At 49.9% G+C, this 19,402-nt stretch overlaps 2 long non-coding RNA genes across 4 annotated transcripts; one reads left to right on the plus strand and one right to left on the minus strand.

The window, feature by feature from the left end:
* Positions 1 to 210: 210 nt before the first annotated feature.
* Positions 211 to 15,802, plus strand: LOC123801748 (uncharacterized). Of its 3 annotated transcripts, none has more exons than XR_015727908.1 (3): positions 214 to 1,930; positions 9,746 to 12,071; positions 13,032 to 15,802. It is a non-coding gene; the product is annotated as an uncharacterized LOC123801748 (long non-coding RNA). The 3 variants fall into 3 exon arrangements; XR_015727910.1 differs by having other exon boundaries at positions 216 to 1,930; positions 9,746 to 9,890; positions 11,905 to 15,802; XR_015727909.1 differs by lacking the exon at positions 13,032 to 15,802 and having other exon boundaries at positions 211 to 1,930; positions 9,792 to 11,795.
* On the minus strand, positions 15,791 to 18,336 carry LOC148108430 (uncharacterized). The gene is made up of 3 exons (XR_015727920.1): positions 17,981 to 18,336; positions 17,363 to 17,467; positions 15,791 to 16,182 (listed from the first exon to the last, which is right to left on the minus strand). It is a non-coding gene; the product is annotated as an uncharacterized LOC148108430 (long non-coding RNA).
* Between the last annotated feature and the right edge of the window lie 1,066 nt (positions 18,337 to 19,402).

A 19,402-nucleotide genomic window follows, 5' to 3' on the forward strand; every position in this document is an offset into this window, starting at 1 on the left:
CACCATTCAGGGAACTTTTTGATTAGTCTCCTTTCTTCTTCCCCGATTTCAAAAAAATAATAAACCTCAAGTTCTGAGGAGGGTCTGTGCCGCAGGAAGAGGAATAAGTCACAGGATGAGTAGGAAAAGGCTGCACGTGTTCCCTCCCCACGTCATACCCCCCACGCACGCACGCACGCACGCACACGCACACCCCCGGTCAGCGTGGACAAAGAGCTGCCCAGGTTTGTTACTCCTCCCCAAGCAGCAGCGAGGGGCGGGCCTGGGGGCCCCGCCTGCTCTCCTTCAGCAGCCTGTACTCTCAGGGGACGCCTCACACCTCCCGTTCCCCACCCCTCGCCAGATACGTGTCTCCAGTGACCTCAGAAATTCTCGTTTTGATCAGGAGTGTGGTTTTCGAGAGGCAAACCCGGCCCGCCCCAGGCCGCCGGGCGGGAGAGCGCTTCCCCCCGCGCTCGGCCGGGACCGCCTCTCTGTGCCGCCCGGCACGTCCCGCGCCAGGACGCCGGGCCGGAACACGCCCTCCGCGGGGAGCCGCTCTCCCAGGGGCCTGGGGAGAGGCTCTGGCCTTTCCTAAGGAGGGCCGGGAGCGGGCCCTGTGGGCTGGTTCCTGGTCGGCGCTCCCCCTCCCGGCGGGGAACCCCGATTTCCCCACTGCCGGGGGAGCGACCCGCTTCTGCTCCCTGCGTAACCGCTCCGGCGGCCGGGCGCGGCGCATGCGTGGAGAGGGCCGCGTCCGCTCTGGGCTCCGGGGCTCCGGGCTCCCGCGGCCGGGGCGGCGCGTGCGTCGGTGGTGGGGCCGGGGGCAGCCCCAGGAGCATGGAGCTGCTAGAGTGCGGCTCTCCTCCGTTTCCTGGCAGCACGTTGGGGACCCCGCACCGTTGGATGAGAGCCACAGAAAGCTAAATCACGGGCTCCTTACAGGGCGTCTGCTTCATGCCTCCATTTTACAGATGAGGAAATTGACCCGAAGAAGCGGTGGGAAGTGACCAAAGCTGCATTTCTGAATTCTGGCACCTGGGACCAGATCCAGCTCTTACTGGCATGGTTTAGGTACTCCTTCAGTGAGCATTTATCAAGCTCCTGGATGCGGTGTACTAAATGTATGTATGGTATGAAAGATTACCACGGATACATCAGAAGCAGTGTAACCATGGCTGCCCCAGACTTGGGCATAGAATGAGACAGACCTGGGTGTGATTTTGATGATTTGCAGGACTATGCTACTAGCTGGATGGCCTTAGTGAAGTGGTTAACCTCTAAGCCGTAGTTTCCTGGTCTGCATAAAGGAGATAAAATAGGACCTACCTGCTGGGTCGCAGAGTTTAAATGAGAAAAGGTGCATATTGCTTAGCACGGTCACTGCACGTGGAAGGCACTCAAATAAGTGTTCACGCAGTATTTTGACAGGTAGAAGCGGTAGGCACATAGGCGTTCATGAGACCGTCACGATACTCATTTCCAGACGAAGTCATGCAGAACAAGAGGGAAGGTACTTTCCCCTGTGCAGTACTCGGTGAGACACACACAGGGTGACATGACCTGGTACTACAGAGACAAGAGGAAACCGTCTCTGTTTATGTTTCCACCAGCTGCTCCCACCTGCCCTCTCCTCTTCCTCCTTTCCCAACTCTCACTGTGACTCATGGTGGCTGCAGAGATACGGCAGGACCTCTTATCAGAATGAAACGCGTTCTGCAAGGTGCTTTAATTTATGTTTGAAGTCCTACTTTATTACAGGGCCTCTCTCCTCTTTTCGAAGGCAGGAAGGTACAAGAAGGAGCAATCGATTTACGTCAATGACAAGGAACAGTGGTTAAGCACCTAAGGTGTCAGATCAGAAATGTCTGGAATCATAGATCATCAGAGTTGAAGACCATCTGGAACAACACGTTCATGTTAATGAAGGAGCCTTGGAAAACTGTAAAAGGTAAAATACATCAAGCTTTAGACTCAAGTTAGCCCTAATTTTCTGTGTCCCACAGTTCATTCATCTACTCATGCACACGGCTCTAGGGGTGCATTATATACTGCCAGGTACAAGGTCTTGTCTCAGTAAGCAGGGAAAGGGAAGGGAAAATAGGATCCAGAAGTATTCCTAGGTACTTTGTACAGCTTCATGGATAGTGGTACCATTTGCTGTGATAGTGACTGGAGGAATAGAAATACCCCGAGAGGAAGATGGCATGTTTTTAACACATTTTTTTTTATGTGCATGGGACTTCCAGGGATGACCTCCAGAATGCAGTAAGGAACATGGGTGCCGAGCCCACCAGAGAGGGGCCTGGAAGTGCCCCCTGGGAAACAGTCAACACAGAGTTTGTCACTGAAGCTGGGGCTGGGCTGAGATGGTCCGGAGAGAGCAGGCGGAATGGGAAGATCATGGGATGGACGAGAAGTGAACCTGACAGATACCAGCTCCTAAGGGTCAAATAGAGGTCCTGAGGAGAGGGCAAAAAAGTGAGAAGAAGACTAGGAAAAAAAATGGCATCAAGCAGTGCAAATGAAGAGGTTCTCTAGTGTGAGGAAGTGATCAGGAGTGGGAAATGCCTCAGAGATACCCAGCGCGTGAACACTGGAATGTAACCATTGAGCTGGACGATGAGGAAGTCAAGTCACTGATGACTCGTATGACCCCGGTTTCGGTGGGGTCATGAGAACAGAAACCGGGTCACAAGCGTTAGAGGCAAATGGAGTCAGGGAAGAGAAGCAGCGGGGAGAGTGGGTGTAGCTCACTGCTTCAGAAGAGTCGGTTGGGCAGAGAAGGGGAAATGACAGCTGGGAAGGCCGGGTGAGTTTCTGTTAGTGTCTTTTTACTATGAGAAACTGAAACATGCTGACAGGGTAAAGAGAGGCAGGACGGGTCAATAGGGAGAACTAGAACGGGGTCTGAGTGCAACCTCCACAGGAATGAATGGGAGGAGAAGGCATTCTGTCCCATATAATCCGAAGGAAGGATTCCTCTTCCTTCATTCTTTTTCTTCTACAATGTGAGAGGAAGCAAAGCACTTGAAAGGTTTAGGGATGGACTTGAGGGGCTCTTCAAAACAAGCTTTGTCTGAGTCACGGGTCTAGCCATGGCATCAATCATTGACTGTCAAATGCATTTAATTCACCTCATTTGCATGTGGAACTGTGCTCAACGCCACACAAATAATGTGACATAGATCCTGTTATTATCAGGTCTGTCAGGGCTCCGGGTAGCAAGTGACTGAAACCCAACTCTGACCAGCTAAACCAAAAATGGAACCCATTAGTTTGCTAAACTGGGTAGACTGGCTTTAGGTATGGTTAGATTTTAGGTGCTTAGAAGATGTTGTGAGGAATAATAAGGATTATGATAAATGAATTTCGTGTACTCAAGGCATTCATCGGCCTGGTTGGGGTGAGGGGGTAAAGATTCTTCCCAGAAGGTAGGCAAAGATAAGGGAGAAGTGGCACTCAGCTTCACAATTCAAAAGTAGAGTTTGTAGCAAGACAATGGCCATGTGATTCAAGCTCTTACCTTGAGAAAGTACCCTCTATATTCCATTACCTTCTTTCTTTAGCAGATCAAGAACTGGGTTTGGTAGACTAAAATTGGAGTTTTATGTATGAGAGGTCTAGACAAGAAAGAGAAGTGGGGGTTTTGGGGGGACAGAAGCAGCAGAACAAGACAAGAAAGAGGCCTAGGAGGAGCGATAGTATTGGAAAAGTAATGACTAACCCTGCAAGCATAAGAAGACCTTCTCCCCTATTACCCCCTCCCCCCTAGAATTATGAGAGGGAGACCTTGGGTAGCCTTGCACTGGGCAGGCCGAGGGAGACCCAGCATGGACTTCCCAAGCTGTGCTAGTCCCCTTATAGCCTAGACCCTACCCAGATGTAGCAGCAAGTCTGTGACCAGCTTGCCAGAGGTGATCACTGTAACAAGGGGACTCAGCAATGTGGGCTGCCAAGGGAACCCCAGGATCAGGACAGTAAGAAAGTCATGGTCAGAAGTCAGAAGCACCTGAGAGAGCAGAGAAGAGGCTAAGCAGACGGAGAGCACCTTTGGGAGCATTCTCTCAGACTAGAGGATGGACCACCATCTCAACATCCTCAGACATCACATCAGAGGCTGGCAGTCCACCCAGGACAGGCAAAAAGTGGACACTGCCCCGAGGTGGGAAGACATCAGGCAGCTGTGCTCTAGGATCATACAAGGCCAAGAGTTCCCTTTCTCTCAATACCGTGAGGACACAGAAGCCACACACCCCCCACCTCTACCCGATAGACCCGATAGGGGTGATCAAAACATTTAAAAGTCCTTATAGGCTCAGGTACTGACCAGTCTGAATGGAGGTGTTCTGCTGTCCCACCACTAACCCTTTTTGTTGACAGATTGTGAGGACCTTGGGGAAAAGTCCCGAACAAGGGGCACTGGGGGTTGCTCAGGGAACTCAGGGCAGCACCTGTTTACCACCTGCACCAGGCATATTTCAGGATTGTATCAGTTAGGTCAACCGTACTGGTGGGTCTAGGTTGCCAAACACCATCATCTTTATTGGTGAAGCACGAGAAGGGCAAGGCCGTCTGAGAAACCGAGCATGTTCTCAAAGGGGATATTGAAACTATTGGATTGGGCCACTACTTCAACCAGTGTCTCCCCCTACTAACCAGTGCCTCCACATTGATTATGGGCAAATGAGAAAAATTGCATTTTATTGACACACCCACATTGCTGTGTGTGTTGAATTTACCATCCATCTGCTTTCCTTTATGTTGGCTTCACTTTCAGGCAGCAGCTCCAGGCATTAGCAATCCCAAAAGGCAAAGCACGTCTTTCTCAATGGTGCCAGCAACAGTCCCAGGGCACGTTCTCATTGGTCCAGCTTTACTCATGTACCCATCTCTGAACCAATCCCTGGTTGGCCACGCCCAGGTCACAGGACTATTTTCACCTCGGAGACAGAGTGGGGAGAGGCATGGCTCCCCAAAGGGAATCGGGGTGTTCTTAGTAGAAGAGCATTTGAGGCGGGCAAGAGCATTGGGGCACATACCACTGTTGCCTTTTGGAGTTTAACTTTCTAAAACTCAGGGATGAGGGGGGTGTCTCCACAGCATGAAATGAATTTGTCACTTGAGCATTTATCCATAAATTGATCCATGTAGATAACTAATATAGAAAAACAATAAATCAAAGCAGAATTTTTCCCCTCTTAAATTTTATGGTCCTGATTAAATTAATTTTTAATAATTGAATTAGAGGAATATAATCAACTAAGTGTCCGGTATGGTTTAAAGCATAGTGCATTTCATAATTCCATTTAGAAAATTGTCTCTTTTCTTGTGAATGTGAAGACAACTGTCTTACTTTTTCCTCTATTATTTTCTCTTTTTAAAGCAAATCACCCTCACCTAAGTCCAAGAAAAACTAGATAATACATTATTGCCTGTAAAAACAAAAAGTTTTTGGTAATAAATAGAAAGTTTAATTATCCAAGAAGAAATAGTAAAGACAGCATCGGGTTTTCTTCACAGACTTTTATTTTCACTACTGTAAAACACTCCACTCCATAATTTTTTTTTAAGTCAGTTCTAAGTAAAAAGAGATATTTAAGTTTTCAGGAAAGGAAAAATAATCATCAGTTTTACTCTAAAAATTATGCTGTGTCTTTTTGGAAATAATATTACTCCTTAAGGGATATCTTAAAATTCATAGTTTAAAAGGTTTACATCTCAGAATTGAAAAACTCTTCGGAAAAAAATAATCATTAATCACAATAAGTAGAAATAAACTCATCGTGCCCTGATGTTTGAGTCACATAATTAATTCAGAAGGGGTTGGCTTTCTCTGCATGTGGAATCCAGGCATTCGTTTATTCATCAAATATTTATCACACCCTTCGTAGCTTCCCTGCTCTGTGCTGGGCGCTGGGGAGGCAGAGATGAGTCAGACAGGCTCGCGTCTGGGAAGGAAGGAGACAAGCGAGTAACAGGGAGGTCCACAGAGGTGTGCAGGCATGCTGAGGGCTTGTAGGAAGGAACAGTCGATTGATTTTTCAGCGGGGTGGATGGCTCCGAGGCTAGCTGGGATAAGAAGCTGCGTGACCAGAGCTGTGACGGGGAAGTATTTATAGACTTTGGGGTTTTTTTTGTTTGTTTTTCTTGGCCCTGGCTAAGGTGGACGACATTTGGAAATCCTCTCTGGCAGCCCTGAGGCAGCTGGGCTCTGTGTCAGCTAAGAAATGGGAGCTTCTGGTCTTCCCAGCTCCTCAGTATTGCACTCTGGCCTTGCCTGCCTGCCATGTCCGTTCCAGTCCCCCATTCAACGTATTCAACGATCTGTTGTCATGAGCCGCCCTCCGTGGGCTAGACCCTGTTCAAGCGAAGCAGACTACAATCTCAGGGAGCTTACTTCTAGAGGAGGGGAGGCGGACAAATAGTAAGTCAAAATGGTGATAAGTACTGTGAAGAAAAACCAAGAATGGCAGGACAAGGAATGTAGGGTGGGGGTGTATAATATAAAATAGGGGCTTTAAGAGATCCAGCCTAAATTCAGCTTCCCCAGTTACCCGGGCCCCCACGAACTGTGGCTGCTGGTGCATTAGGAGCCCACCAAAGAAAGTGGCAAGCCGCCCGACCCCAGAGTCCCTGAGAAGTGGCCAGCTCAGGCTAACACAGGCTGCTGTGTGTCCCTACCCTGTCCCCAAAGAGTTTCCTCAGCTGGCGAATGCGGCCGGTACAGCTAGGGTCTGGCAGCTTGTGCCTTGGGAGGAAATGGGTTATTTATTCTAGAGGTGAGAGGAAGGTTTGTATCTTGATAACATCTAGGGGAGAAGGACATCCAGCTCCCCAAAGAGAACTTTGGCAAAGCGAAGATAAAAGGTCAAGACCTGGGCCAAGAGTGCTGGGGCCCAGTCTGGGTGCAGACCCCCACTCAAACGGGTGGTATCAATCAGGAAGGGGGCAGGTGGCAGGTCATTAGAATGGGCTAGAAGGGACACCTGTGTTGGGGTGGGAACAAGGAGGCACAGAGTCCGCCATACTGATTATCAGGCTAGAAGGCAGACTGAGAATTCAGGGTCAGGACCTTTAGGCTGGAGCAGAAAGCTGGTGTAGGGTGGCCAGGTATGGAGGCTTTGGGAAGAAGTCAAGGGTTTTGTGTTTATCTGCTAACACTGGCTTAGGTGTCTCTTGGCTATAGCCAAGGCTCGCTTATTCCGTCGTCTGTAAAAGCACCACAGTACTTTTAACCATGAGCCAAATAACACTGAAATGAATTGTAGTTCTATGGGGGGGCAGCTAGGGAGAGAAGGAAGGTGAAATGGCAAGGAATCTCCAGTATTTTGCCCCTAAAGCGTAACTGCAGTAGAAACCAAGTAGAAAGAGACTTAGACCCCTAGGGAGGGTGAAAGTATGTACGCTAAACTGACCAGCACAGCATGCTGTCCTGTATGGACGCCAGGACCAGAACAACTTGTCGTGCTGCCACTTTGATCATGGGATTTGGATCAAAAAGAACATAGGCTTTGTGCTGTGGGGCTTGGCGCCAGTCTCTGCCACCTGTTGGCTATATGACCTTGGGTAAGTGACTTGATGCTCTGAGCCTTTGTTTCTTCATCTGGGTAGTGGCGGTACAAGCCGGAGCCTATGCTGAGGTTTGGTCGTGCCTGGCGAGCCAGTGGGAAACCCCACAGGGATCAAGCAATCTGCCTTTCGCGAAGAGCTGCAGGGAGCCAAGGACAGTGAGCTCACCAAGTGCCAAAGTGTCCGTGTGGGAGAAAGGAGTAGTTTTGAGATCACCGTGGTACCAATGGCCGACTCTAGCCCTAGCCCTACCCAGGCTGGCTCCCTGGCTGATTCCTGGACAGACCTGTCACTAAACGCTGACGGGTTTATTTACTGCATACTCTATAAGGCACTGAGACACAGGGTCACTGTGATGAGACCCCCATAAACGAGCATAACAGGAGAGGAAGACGTCATCTCCACGGGGCAGCTTTGCCAGAGGGGGATGGCAGAGCAGGGGAAGGGGTGGTGCCCGGCATCCGGGCACAGATATGTTAGTGAGTACATGCAAGACGCCTTCCCCCAGGGACTCCCCAAAAGTACAGGGGGAGGAAAGGTACTTTGCTGGGATTAAGTTCTAGGTGAGAGATGGTGGGAACAAGCTAACATTTGGATTCTTAGTCTTGGACCATCATTTGCCCCCACAAGGTGACAGACCCTTGGTTGAAAATAAGGACGTTCCCATGCATGAGCCTGGACGTGACAAGTACCCCGTAAATGTCAGATCCCCTTCAGAAACCATGTTAGGGACCCCACAGAGCCCTTGGGGGACTGCTCAGGACAGGCCCTGGTGCGTTTGGGGATTGAAACAACATTCCCACAGCAAAGACTGTTAACAAAAAGTAACCTAACATGTATCTTTGAGCACTTACTATGTGCCAGTAAGGGATACATGCTAAGAAGGATTTATTTGAATTATCTTTTTCTTGGCACTTGGCAGGTTACAAACTACCCTGATAACGCATCTTATTCCCGTTAGCCTTCCCAACAACCCAACAATGTAGGATCCCCGTGTACGGATTGGAAGATGGAGTTTTAAAGAAGTCAAATAATTTCTCCATAATAATCCAGCCAATAAGGGGTGCAACTGGGCTCTCTTTCTTTGGAGACCAAACAAATAAAAGAATGAGGGGAAAACTCAGCAAACACTAAACCTGAAGTTCTGACTGGAAAAGCTGGAGAGAAAGACAGATCTTTGTGGCTGGACATCTGGAAGTGGTCAGCTGGGACTGGAGCTGGATCTAACCAGAGGGCAGAAGGTGGGGGGGGGCAGGATGTAGAAAAGGAGGCAGAAGGCCCGTGGGGGAGGGCAGGCCCCCTGTGGTGGTCGTGGAGCCGCCCCTGCTCATCCCATGTCAGAGAATTTTTATAGCCTTTCAAAAAGAAACTGCACCTCACTGCCCCCAAGTCTTTGGAAATCACACTGGAGGCTTTGCCCCTACTGCGGTGTCTGGACCGTCCAGATCAGCTCTCATGACTTGGGCGACTGCTGGTCTCAGGGTGGGTATCCCCATCATTTCTAATTCTTCTTGGAGAATTATTTATGACATCTAAAGGTATGCAAAGCCACATACAGAAATGTGCCAATATGAGAATATTAGCCAGAAATTATGCTGATTTCAAATTGCAGAAAAAAACCAGGAGACGGGAGTAGGAATGAGCATTTATGGGCCAGACTCTGTGCCGGCACCTTTCACATTCACGACCCCTTGATTAATACTCATTACAGCGTAGCCATTCATTACAACACTACCAATTCCCCTTTGGCAGTGAAGGAAACACATGTTCAGAGAGGAAGGTAACTTGGCCAACATCACACAGCTAATAAGTGGCAAACGTAGAATTTGAATCCGGGTCTGACTTCAGAATACCATGTTTTCCGATATGCCACAATGTACAGCTTGTGGAATTCAGGTGCGACTGAGAGGACCAATAAACACAGTTTATTGACAGTATGATTTTTTTTATCCTATTTTTTTATTAATTCAAGTTTAAAAACCATGCAGTTCCCAAATTACCAGCTTCAGAAAGTTCTTAAGTCATTGAGGTACTCAGGATTCAGAGACTGAGCCCTATCAAAAATGGGGCCCACCTTGCACTGGGTGGACGATGAGGAGGAGATTTTCAAGGGAACCTGCCTCATTTCCTCAAACTCTGTCTAGTGCAAATGCCAAAGTTTGACGCATCCTAACTGCTCTGCTTTCCTCGGCAGCTCCAACTCTGCTGAGAGAATAAGAAATATGCCTCCCCCTTGACAGGAGCAATGTTTGAAATGAAGGACCTCAGGTGCTACGCTGTTTTCTGACAGTTCCTCAGAAGAAAGCACTTTCTGCCTGTTCTATTCAATCCCAGTCCCGGTGAGTCACCACATTTTCAGTCAGGCAAGTAGTTTAAGGCACGAGAAATCTGAGCTGGAACCAGCAGAGAAAGGTGCGGGATGGTTCGTCACCCTTAGCTCTGGTGATGACTTGTTGTCATAGTGCTGGGAAGATCATTTCCAGTGAGAGTCCCACTCCCCGCTGCTCGGCTGGACTGTTAGACGTGGGAGACCGTGGGCCACCCTGATACAGGCCTGGGCCACGGCCACAGCCACAGCCACGGCCACGGCCACGGGCACCTAGAGCAGACAGCCACCCAGCAGGCTCGTGTAGGCTGTGGGTCATGGTTAACAGGCTGTGCTCGTGGGGATGGCAACACCGTGCCCTCCAGAGGAGCTTGCAGGGAGCCAGCACGACCCCTCACCCGCCTCCCACAGCAGCGCCCGACACTGGAGCAGACTCAGCAACGGCCTGAACCACCTCCCCTCTTCCTCTGCTCTCGGCTTCAGCTCTTGGCTCTGCAGAACGCCGCCACCGGCAGCCCCTTCTGCGGGCATCTACACTGCAAAGCTCGGTGTTGCCTCTTCAGACGGGGACCAGGAGGCTAGCTCTGAGCAGAAATGCAGGGTGTGTCGTGGCCCTGTGGGGTGAACCACACTGGGGGAGCATCGGGGTGAACTGCGCTCCTCACTCAGACTTCCCACTGGCTGCTTCCCTGTCTCCTGCCCTCACCCGGGGGACTGCAGTGACCACGGGCTGGGGATGGGGAGCAACCGTGCTCTATAGTTTTCCCTGAATCCCCTTAATTAAGCTTCCACACGAATGTAAGAAACAAGCAAGCTCCGTACCCAGGCCCTGTGGTCACCTCCCCCAGATTCTGACTCGGGGGCTTGGGGCAGGCTTATTTTTATTAAGGGCCCAAGTGATTTGATTGCAGGTGGTCCCAGACCACACTTTGAAAAACACTGGGGCAGAAATAAGCCAGCAAGTGTATGAGATACATCTGGTATGAGTGGTGATTCATCTAATTTCTTAAAATAATATTATGGGGTAAATTGTGACTCCCACCCCCCGAATTTACACATTGAAGTCCTTACTGCCAGTACCTCAGAATGTGACTGCATTTGGAGATAGGGCCTTTCAAGAGGTAATTAAATGAAAAATAAGGTCACTGGGATGGACCCCAGTCCAATATGACTGGTGTCCTTATAAGGAGAGATTAGGACGCAGACACCCCCAGAGGAAAGAGCATGCAAGGGCACAGTGAGAAGACAGCCACCTGTAAACCAAGGAGAGCGACCTCAGAATTCGGGAGCCTGAGACAGGTGATACAGTGCGTGTGTCCCGGCTACATCACCTCCCACAGCATCTGCAGCCGTATCCTGCAGCCAGACAGGCTAATATTTCTGTAGGCAGGCGTATACGTTGCATAAGTAAAGACGATAAGTAGCCTTATATCAACTCAAGACAGTTTTTTTATGCCAAATGAATTTATCTCAGGTCAAGTTTTGCTGTCAAATGAGTAATAAATACAATTTTTGGTATTTGGAGCTTTTAGGGTTTTGAAATTGTGGACCCAAATTATCCTGTCTTAGGGATGAAGAAACTGAGGCACAGGGAGACAAAACAACTTATCTACCTTCATTAAATCATTGGGGGTGGGACTGGGCTACCACCCCAGGCAGCCTGGCTCCCACCCTCAGTACCGCCCACCTCTCATTGCCTGCAATGTCTACGGAACAGTACACCCGGCTTGCAGCCTTGCTGTGAGGACCAGCTGTGTAGGCTGGGTTCTGTGATGGGTCCAACTGTGTTTCCTCCCCAAATTCATATGTTGAGATCCTAACCCTAGTCCCTCAGAATTTAACCTTATATGGAAATAGGGTCATTGCAGATAGAATTAATTAAATTAAGATGAGGCCATTAAGATGAGCCCTAATTCAATATGACTGGTGTGCTTATTAAAAAAAGAAATTTGGACAGAGAGAGAGGTGTACTCAGGGCTAATGCCACGTAAATACGTAATGCAGAAATCAGGGCGATGCTTCCACAGGTCAAGGAGTGCCCAAGATGGCCAGCACCACGCCAGAAGCTAGGAAGAAGGGTGGAACGGTTCATCTCACTGAGTCTTCAGAAGGAAGTTACACTGCCTATACCTTGATCTCAAACTTCTGGCCTCCAGAACGTGAGACAGATTGGTGCTCAAGCCCCCAGTTTGTGGTAGGTTGTTATAGTCCCCCTAGCAAACTAATATACATTCTTTATGCAATGTATATTAGTATACATTAGTCTACGTACATCCGATACACGTATATACATAGTATACATACATACAATATACAACCAATATATATTTATATTAGGTTCCAGATTTCCAAGTTACTACTTCTATTATGGGGGTTGTGGAAGATAAAGCCCTTAAACGAGATGAGTTCTAAGGCCTCTTCCAAGTTTTGGGTCTAATTTTTTTTTTAAGATTTATTTCTTTGACAGAGAGATAGTGAGAGAGGGAACACAAGCAGGGGGAGTGGGAGAGGGAGAAGCAGGCTTCCCGTTGAGCAGGGAGCCCAATGCAGGGCTCGATCCCAGGACCCTGGGATCCTGACCTGAGCCGAAGGCAGACACTTAACGACTGAGCCACCCAGGCGCCCCTGGGTCTAATTTTCTGTGTTGACAACATGAGGATAGCCCAGCTCCACTTGCCACTTGCCCCAGTGGTCCGGTTCTTACGGCATTTCTTTGCTTTTTTAAAAGACAGGCTCATGTAAAGGTGGTCTTAAAAAGCAAAACAAAGCGAAGAATGTCTTTTCTGCGATGTGGGTTATGTCCTTGTACGTTAAAAATGAAACCATGTGGGCCCTAATTTCCCTTCTGATGCTCCTGCTTGTATCATGAACTCAGTCAGACGTGGGTTTTCTGAATCCCTTTCACTCGTGCCTTCAGATCTGCCAAGTTTAACCCACAGTATGTGTTTGGGCTACAAATTCTGCAGAGGAAAGCAGAAAGCTAAGTTAGAAGTGGTTTTCTATAAGTTAAGTTGTGTATCGTTGGAACCCTATGTTGGCCTGGAAATTTGGGTTCTGCGTGTGGAAATGTGTCCCCTCACCACCATTTTATTGAGCAGATAAAAGCTGCTTTAAGAAAGTATAAAAGGCTGATGAATGCTTTTTCTGTTCGTAGAACAAGGCACGGTTGACCCGGTGTAGAGAAGGAGGTAAAAATGCTAAACGGTTCTCTTCGGGCTTTAGTGATGGGACCCCCCGTTGTAGAGCTGGTTTGGACCTTTAGGCCTCTGCCTTGAAGATTCTACATGTCAATTGCAGAAAATTATTTGCTATAGGTGGAGTGTGGCTCCCAACTCCCCACCCGTGGAAATGGGACCTTAATGGCGTGAGCGTTCAAAGAATGAGCTTCAGGTTTTCTTCTGACATCCATTGGCAGCTGTTCTTCAGCTCCCCATCAGCTCTCAGCCCTTGTCCAGCAGGCTGCTTCCAGTGGCTTTCCTCACCAAGCCGAGGGGCCTCTCCCATCTCCCGGCAGCCCCGGCCCGGCCCAGAGCCAGAAGGGGCACGAGCCTCGGCTTAAGGCTTTCCATCTTTGCTCCTTGATCCTGCTTACCCTTCCACCAACTTTAAGAGAAGTAGGCCTTTTCCTATCACAGATGCAGCCCCAGTGGAATTCTGTTGGAATACCATAACGGTTGCAGGGTGGGAGGTGACACTTTGGGGATTTCACGGTTGGTGACTCTATCCAGTATTATCGGGAGAGATTTAATTCAGGCAGAGTAACTGCCTAATAGATGGAGCTGCTTGGGAGTAGAGACCACATCATGTTCATTTTTGAATGCTTAGCGCCTGGTTCCTAGTGGCCAGCAGAGCCCAGGTGGGAACCCTACCCTCCAGACTTCATTCCCGCTGCCTCTCGATGGATCGAGGTCCTAGTAGGTAATGCTGTGCCTCCTCCTGTTTCCTGTTGCTAAGGCAACTAGGTGAACATAAAACAGAAACAGTCCACGTGGTCTTGCTGCCTCGACCCACACAGTCATCTCACCCAGAGGGCCACAGTCAGACGGATCGATCTGGGCCGAGCATGTGTTTTGGGGTAAGGAACCCCCCGAGGAGAAACACCTGAGCTGTGGGGAGGTCAATATTCTCTGAACACTCTTCCCGGGCAGACAAGGTGTTGAAGCCAGGGAATGGTGGAGGGTAGAGAGTGAGGAGTTGAAATGGCTAGAGTGTGCCAGTTGGCAGAATGTGACAAGGGCTGAAATTGTCCAAGGCCAGGGTTCTAGCTGCCCGTGCTTAGTTACAGAATGAAAGAGCAGGGGGCATGGCCACCAACCCTCACCTCTGAAATCTGTGCCCTTAGCTTTCCTGCTTTTCCCCAAGAGGGCCCTTCGGAGCTTTTAGACAAGGGTCTTTCTTAAGGAGTAATACGATACCGTGGGGATAAGGGCAAGGCCATCTGAGAACCAGGCAGCTCTTAGCACCGTGCCACAGAGCCGGGAGACAGTCACACGAGAGGAGTGCAGGGCAGACCATCCCACAGCTGTCTACTGTTAGGCCTTCCTTCAACTTCAAGGCTCAACTCAATGATGACCTTCTCCAAAAGCCTCTTCAAATCCGTCTGGACAGGAAATAACACTCCTCCTCTCTCTTCTCCCGTACTTTCATCCATGCCTCCCTGTGCATTCAGCACCTGTTTACCATGTACTCACCCTTTGAATGACTTTTATTGCACACATACTAATATATGCTCATTGAAGGAAAAATCAGAAATGCAGATACTCACAAAGAAGAAAATAAAAACCACTCTTAAACCTGCCACCTGGAGATAATCACTGCTGATGTTTGGGGTGTCAGCAGTATTCAGGCACATGTCTTTTTTTCTGCCTACATTCAGCTCTTCAAAAGCCAAGTCCACACCTTGCCCCGTCTCTGTACGCTCACAGCCACCGTAGTGCTTTGCATTCAACAGTGGGTGAATAAAGAGGTGGAGGAGTGGACAGAAGGACGGAGAAAAGGTTCTCCTACCCAAAAGTGGCCCCAACAAAGGAACTAAAAAGGGAAGAGAAGGTCACATGCAGCCCCCCACCCCTCCCCTCCACTCCCATCAGAGCCGAATCAATGCCAGGAAGTGAGCGGTGCACAGAGAATGGGCCAGACCTGCACAATGATCATTAGTGGAAAGACGGAGATCCCTGCCGTGTGACTTGGAAATGTCGGCCACGGCTTAAGGGAAAAGAGGATTCATGGAAATAGCCAAGTCAAGGTCGCCACATGTGTGCAGTATTTTAGGCTCAGCAAGCAATCTGGCAAATTCAAAGCCTCTCGTAAATGACTTCCAAGAAATCTGCTTTTAGCCGTGCCATTGACATGGGAGTACATCCCTATGACTTGCCCCTCACTGGGTTGAAGATTATCATTGATTTATCTGGAGCAGAAACAGCAGGATTCCACATCACCTCTTGGAAGGCAGCCGGGGCAAAAGCAGAGAATTAACAAATCTTTATTATTAATTCCAATACCACAACACCCCATGGGTCCTGCAGCAAATCACCGGCTCTCTTAACAAGAGTTTCTCTGTGTTTAAGTGGAGCTAATTTTTTTTTTTTTTATGGATCCTGTCGTCAGTCTGAACTATAAAGACAACCTCAAAATATTCATTAATCAGGCACAAGCCCAGAACATGTTAGGTGCTGCAGGAGATGCAAGAGAAATAGAAGAATCCCTATATTTCATTCGCTCAAACACGAAACATTGATTGAGGCCCTTTGGTGCTCCATACGCTGTGCACAGCACTGGGTTTTCTAGCACGTTACCGCCGTTATCCTGCTTTAGAAGCGAAGAGACGAGCCTCTGGGAGGTACACGACTTCCCCAAGTGCCCACAGCCACACCGTCTGTAAGAGACTGGGGACTAGAATAAAGGGAAAGAGTCTGACAGTTTATTATTTTTATTATCATTTAAGTGCCGTTTAAGGAGCCTTAGAAATATTCAGCCAACATTGGTGTGCGCCTCCCTCCCACTAACCCAGAACCAGCAGCAGTTCCTGCTAGGGGAGTAGGAAAGGGGTTTGGGTGCATTTCTTCCCCCACCGATGAGCCTCTGGGGAGGCTGGTACGTGCAAAACCAAAGGTCAGCTGGTCCTCGCTCAGTACTTATTCTCGGTGGTCCGTTGATGCCTGCCTTCCACGTGGTGCCGAGAGATGCAGCGGTGATCACAGGCCCACGACCACGATGAGCCGGAGGAGAGGAAGCTTTGGTCCCCGGCAGTGTTTTGCTTCCGACCTCAGTGTTTTTTTCCCTCAATCCAAAGCAGCACTTGGGTGCTAAGAGAAAGGAGCCTGAACTCAGGAGTCCTGCAGGTTCAAACCCCAGCCCAACCTCTTCCAAGTTGTGTGAGCTCGGGCAAGCCTGTCTGAGGCTCCCCACTAAGTGGAGGCAATGCCTACTGTGCAGAGAGGTCCAAGTGGGTGACATAAGTACAACGTTGCTCAGTCACTAGTCGTCGTTCGCTATCGTCCAAACTAAATGCCACCCAAAACGCAGAGTCGTGGTTTCTTTAAAACCATGAACTAAAAAGGGTTTATTAAAGATCTATTTTAGGCAGGAAGATGGAGGGAAACCGTGCCCGCCCACTTCAGGAGTGAGGGGGCCTAGGCCGGGAGAAAATAAAACTCGTGGCAACGAGCGACTTCCAGCAGCTCGAGCATCCAAGATACCGGAAGTGAGACATCCAGGTCTCTGGGGTCTGCAGCTGTGAGTGTGGGCAGCCGGAGGCCCCTAGTGGACCCCCAGCTGAGAGCCCCCCCAAGGCCACATCACAGGTGCTCCTCAGAGACTCTGTTTCCACGCCCTGGGTCCTTTCTCCCCCTTCCCAGAGTTTGCTTTCCTGCTCGGTGCAGGTACTTTCCTTCCCCAGAGCCACCGAGGGTCCCGAGCGTCCTCAGGTTATCTGTGGCAGGCCTGGCGGCTCCTCACCGGGCTCTGACCTCGCCTCGGCGTCAGGCTTATCAGGTGTGGACAGAACTGTCTCCCTGCTCGGGGAGCTCCGAGCCCAGGATTCTCTCCACACCCGGGGAAGAGGAGGGCCAGGCACCTCGGAGACCGAACCAGGCGGTCACCCGCCCTATCGGGAGCAGTCACAGAGGGCTGCGAGCAGGGCCGTGGGGCCCGCCTGGGGCAGGAAAGGGAAGGTTTAGGGAAGTGTTGACAAGGAACAGAGCCGATGCTGAACTCTGCCCAACAGGAGAGAAGGGAGGAGGGTGATGGAGAAACACAGCAAGTGCCCAGCTCAGGTCCTCATGGGGACACCAGCAAAGGGCAGCAGGTCACCATGGGGATCCGGTCCCCTCCAGAAGGTGGCTCCTCCCAGGGAGCAGGGAGATCCAGCCCCGCCCTGTCTTTGGAGAAGCGGGCCTTGGGACGGTGGGAAAGGGAAGTGAGGGAGATGGCCCGGAACCAGGGGTGGGCGTGGGCCCTTCGCCCCCGAGCACCCAGGCACGGTACCAGCTGCTTGGTGCCAGCTCCTGTTCCGGAGTCGCCAAGGACGCTTCACGGTGACCGCAGCTCTGTTGAGGTTTGTGAGCCAGAGTGCTCCTTGGAGTTAATGGCCTGGGGGTGAAGTGGGGAGTGGGGTATTTAATTAGGATTCATTACACACAGGCTCCTTTGTCCTGCTGCTCCAGCCGCTTGTGTGTTTGCACCGAGACTCTTGCGTTTATTGGACTTGTTAGTGTCTGTCAGTAAATGATAACTTATCTGAACTGTCCACAGAATCATAGTTACGTAGTTCCCAGAATTTTCAAATTCTAGGGCCGGGAAGGGAGGCAGGGGTCAGAAAACCCCTCACCACTGGAACACCAGTCCTGCCTGGCCTCATCCCTGGGTGGTAGAGGGCGGGGTGAGCCGGAACTGGCAGCTTTGTCCTTGTCAGCAAAAGAGACAAGTAGGGACACTGGAAATATGCAGTGGACAACTGTGCCGGCGAGAAAGGGGAGCCCGAGGAGCAGAGGACATTGGAAACATGCAGTGGACAGCTGTGCCCGAGAGAAAGGGGAGCCCGAGGAGCAGAAGACGTCTCCTTCCCCACAGGTTACAGTCCATGTGCGGCCCTGCTGCACTTACCCCGTGCCAGGCGCAGCCAGGAATTCATCCCGCGGAAATGCTCGCCTGTGTTGGAGTGTAACGTTGCTCATTGCAAGTGTTGCTGCCAATAGCAGAAGTCTGGAAACCATCTAAACGCTATCAATAAGGGCCTGATTAAATAATTTATGGTCTGCGCATACGATGGCACACTATAAAGAAAGCTCCTCGTGCACTGGGAGGGAAAGAGCTCCAAAATACATTGTTATGTCAAACAAGTACAACCAGGTTAAGAACTGAGTGTTCTCATTCGTTTAAAAAAGAGGGGAAGGGGGGAGGGAGGAGAATATATATTTATATAGAGACCGTCTTTGGACAGATTCACAAGTGGGTATATCGTATTCCCTTGGGAAGCAGTGTCCCCAGGTGGGGGTGGGAGCTGGGAAGGTATCAGTTGACGTGCGCTGTATAGCAGCCCAGCCCAAACTTAGTAGCTGAAAACACCCATTTTATCCAGCTCACCTTTCTGTGGGTTGGCTGTGTCAGCTGGGGCTTTTTCACACAGCAATGTCAGAGCCCCCAGAAGAAAGGGAGCAAACCCAGGGCACCAACACTCTAACTAAGCCTTTACTTGTGTGATGTTTGCTAGAGTCTCTTTGGCCAAAGCACTTCACACAACCAAGCCCAATTCAAGGAAGAGACATAAACTCCACGTCTTAAAGTATAATGGACGTTAATTTTCATCGACCACATGGCGGGGCAGAGGTGAAGAGGGAGGGAGAGACTTTTTTTGCCTTCTGTACTTTTTGAATTTGAGTCATGTCGATATTACCTATTCGAAAAGAAATACAGGGGCGCCTGGGGGGCTCAGTCAGTTAAGTGGCTGCCTTCGGCTCAGGTCATGATCTCAGAGTCCTGGGATCGAGCCCCACGCTTGGGGGAGGGGTCCCTGCCCAGCAGGGAGTCTGCTTCTCCCTCTCCCTCTGCCTGCTGCTCCCCCTGCTCACACTCTCTCTCAAATAAATAAATAAATAAATAATCTTCTAAAAATTAAAAAAAAAAAGAAATACAATTGTAAAAATTAAAGCAGATTCCTTTGAAATAATTCAGTTGCTGAAGGAAACGTGGAGAAGGCCAGGGAGGTGGAGATATAGGGGAACAAGACGGCTGGGTCATGAGTGCATGAGACTTGTAACACTCTTCGATGATGTGAATGTTAAAATTTCCTGCAACAGAAATTTGAAAAAAATAAAAACGACTAATACCAAAAGCTCAAACTTACGGAGGCTTACTGACGTGGCAGGTGCATTGCCTGCATCACCCCCTTTTGTTCCCCCAGCCACCCTGGAGGTGGGCACAGCCTTGGCCCTGCCGGTAGCCTCCTTGAGGTTGCAGAGGGTCAGCGGCAGAGATGCTGGGCCTTGAGGAATCGCCCAAGAGCGGGGAAGAAAGGAAGCTTAGGGA

Source organism: Ursus americanus, chromosome 20 (assembly GCF_024610735.1).
Source record: "Ursus americanus isolate L20-20 chromosome 20, mUrsAme1.1.p, whole genome shotgun sequence".
NCBI lineage: Eukaryota > Metazoa > Chordata > Mammalia > Carnivora > Ursidae > Ursus > Ursus americanus.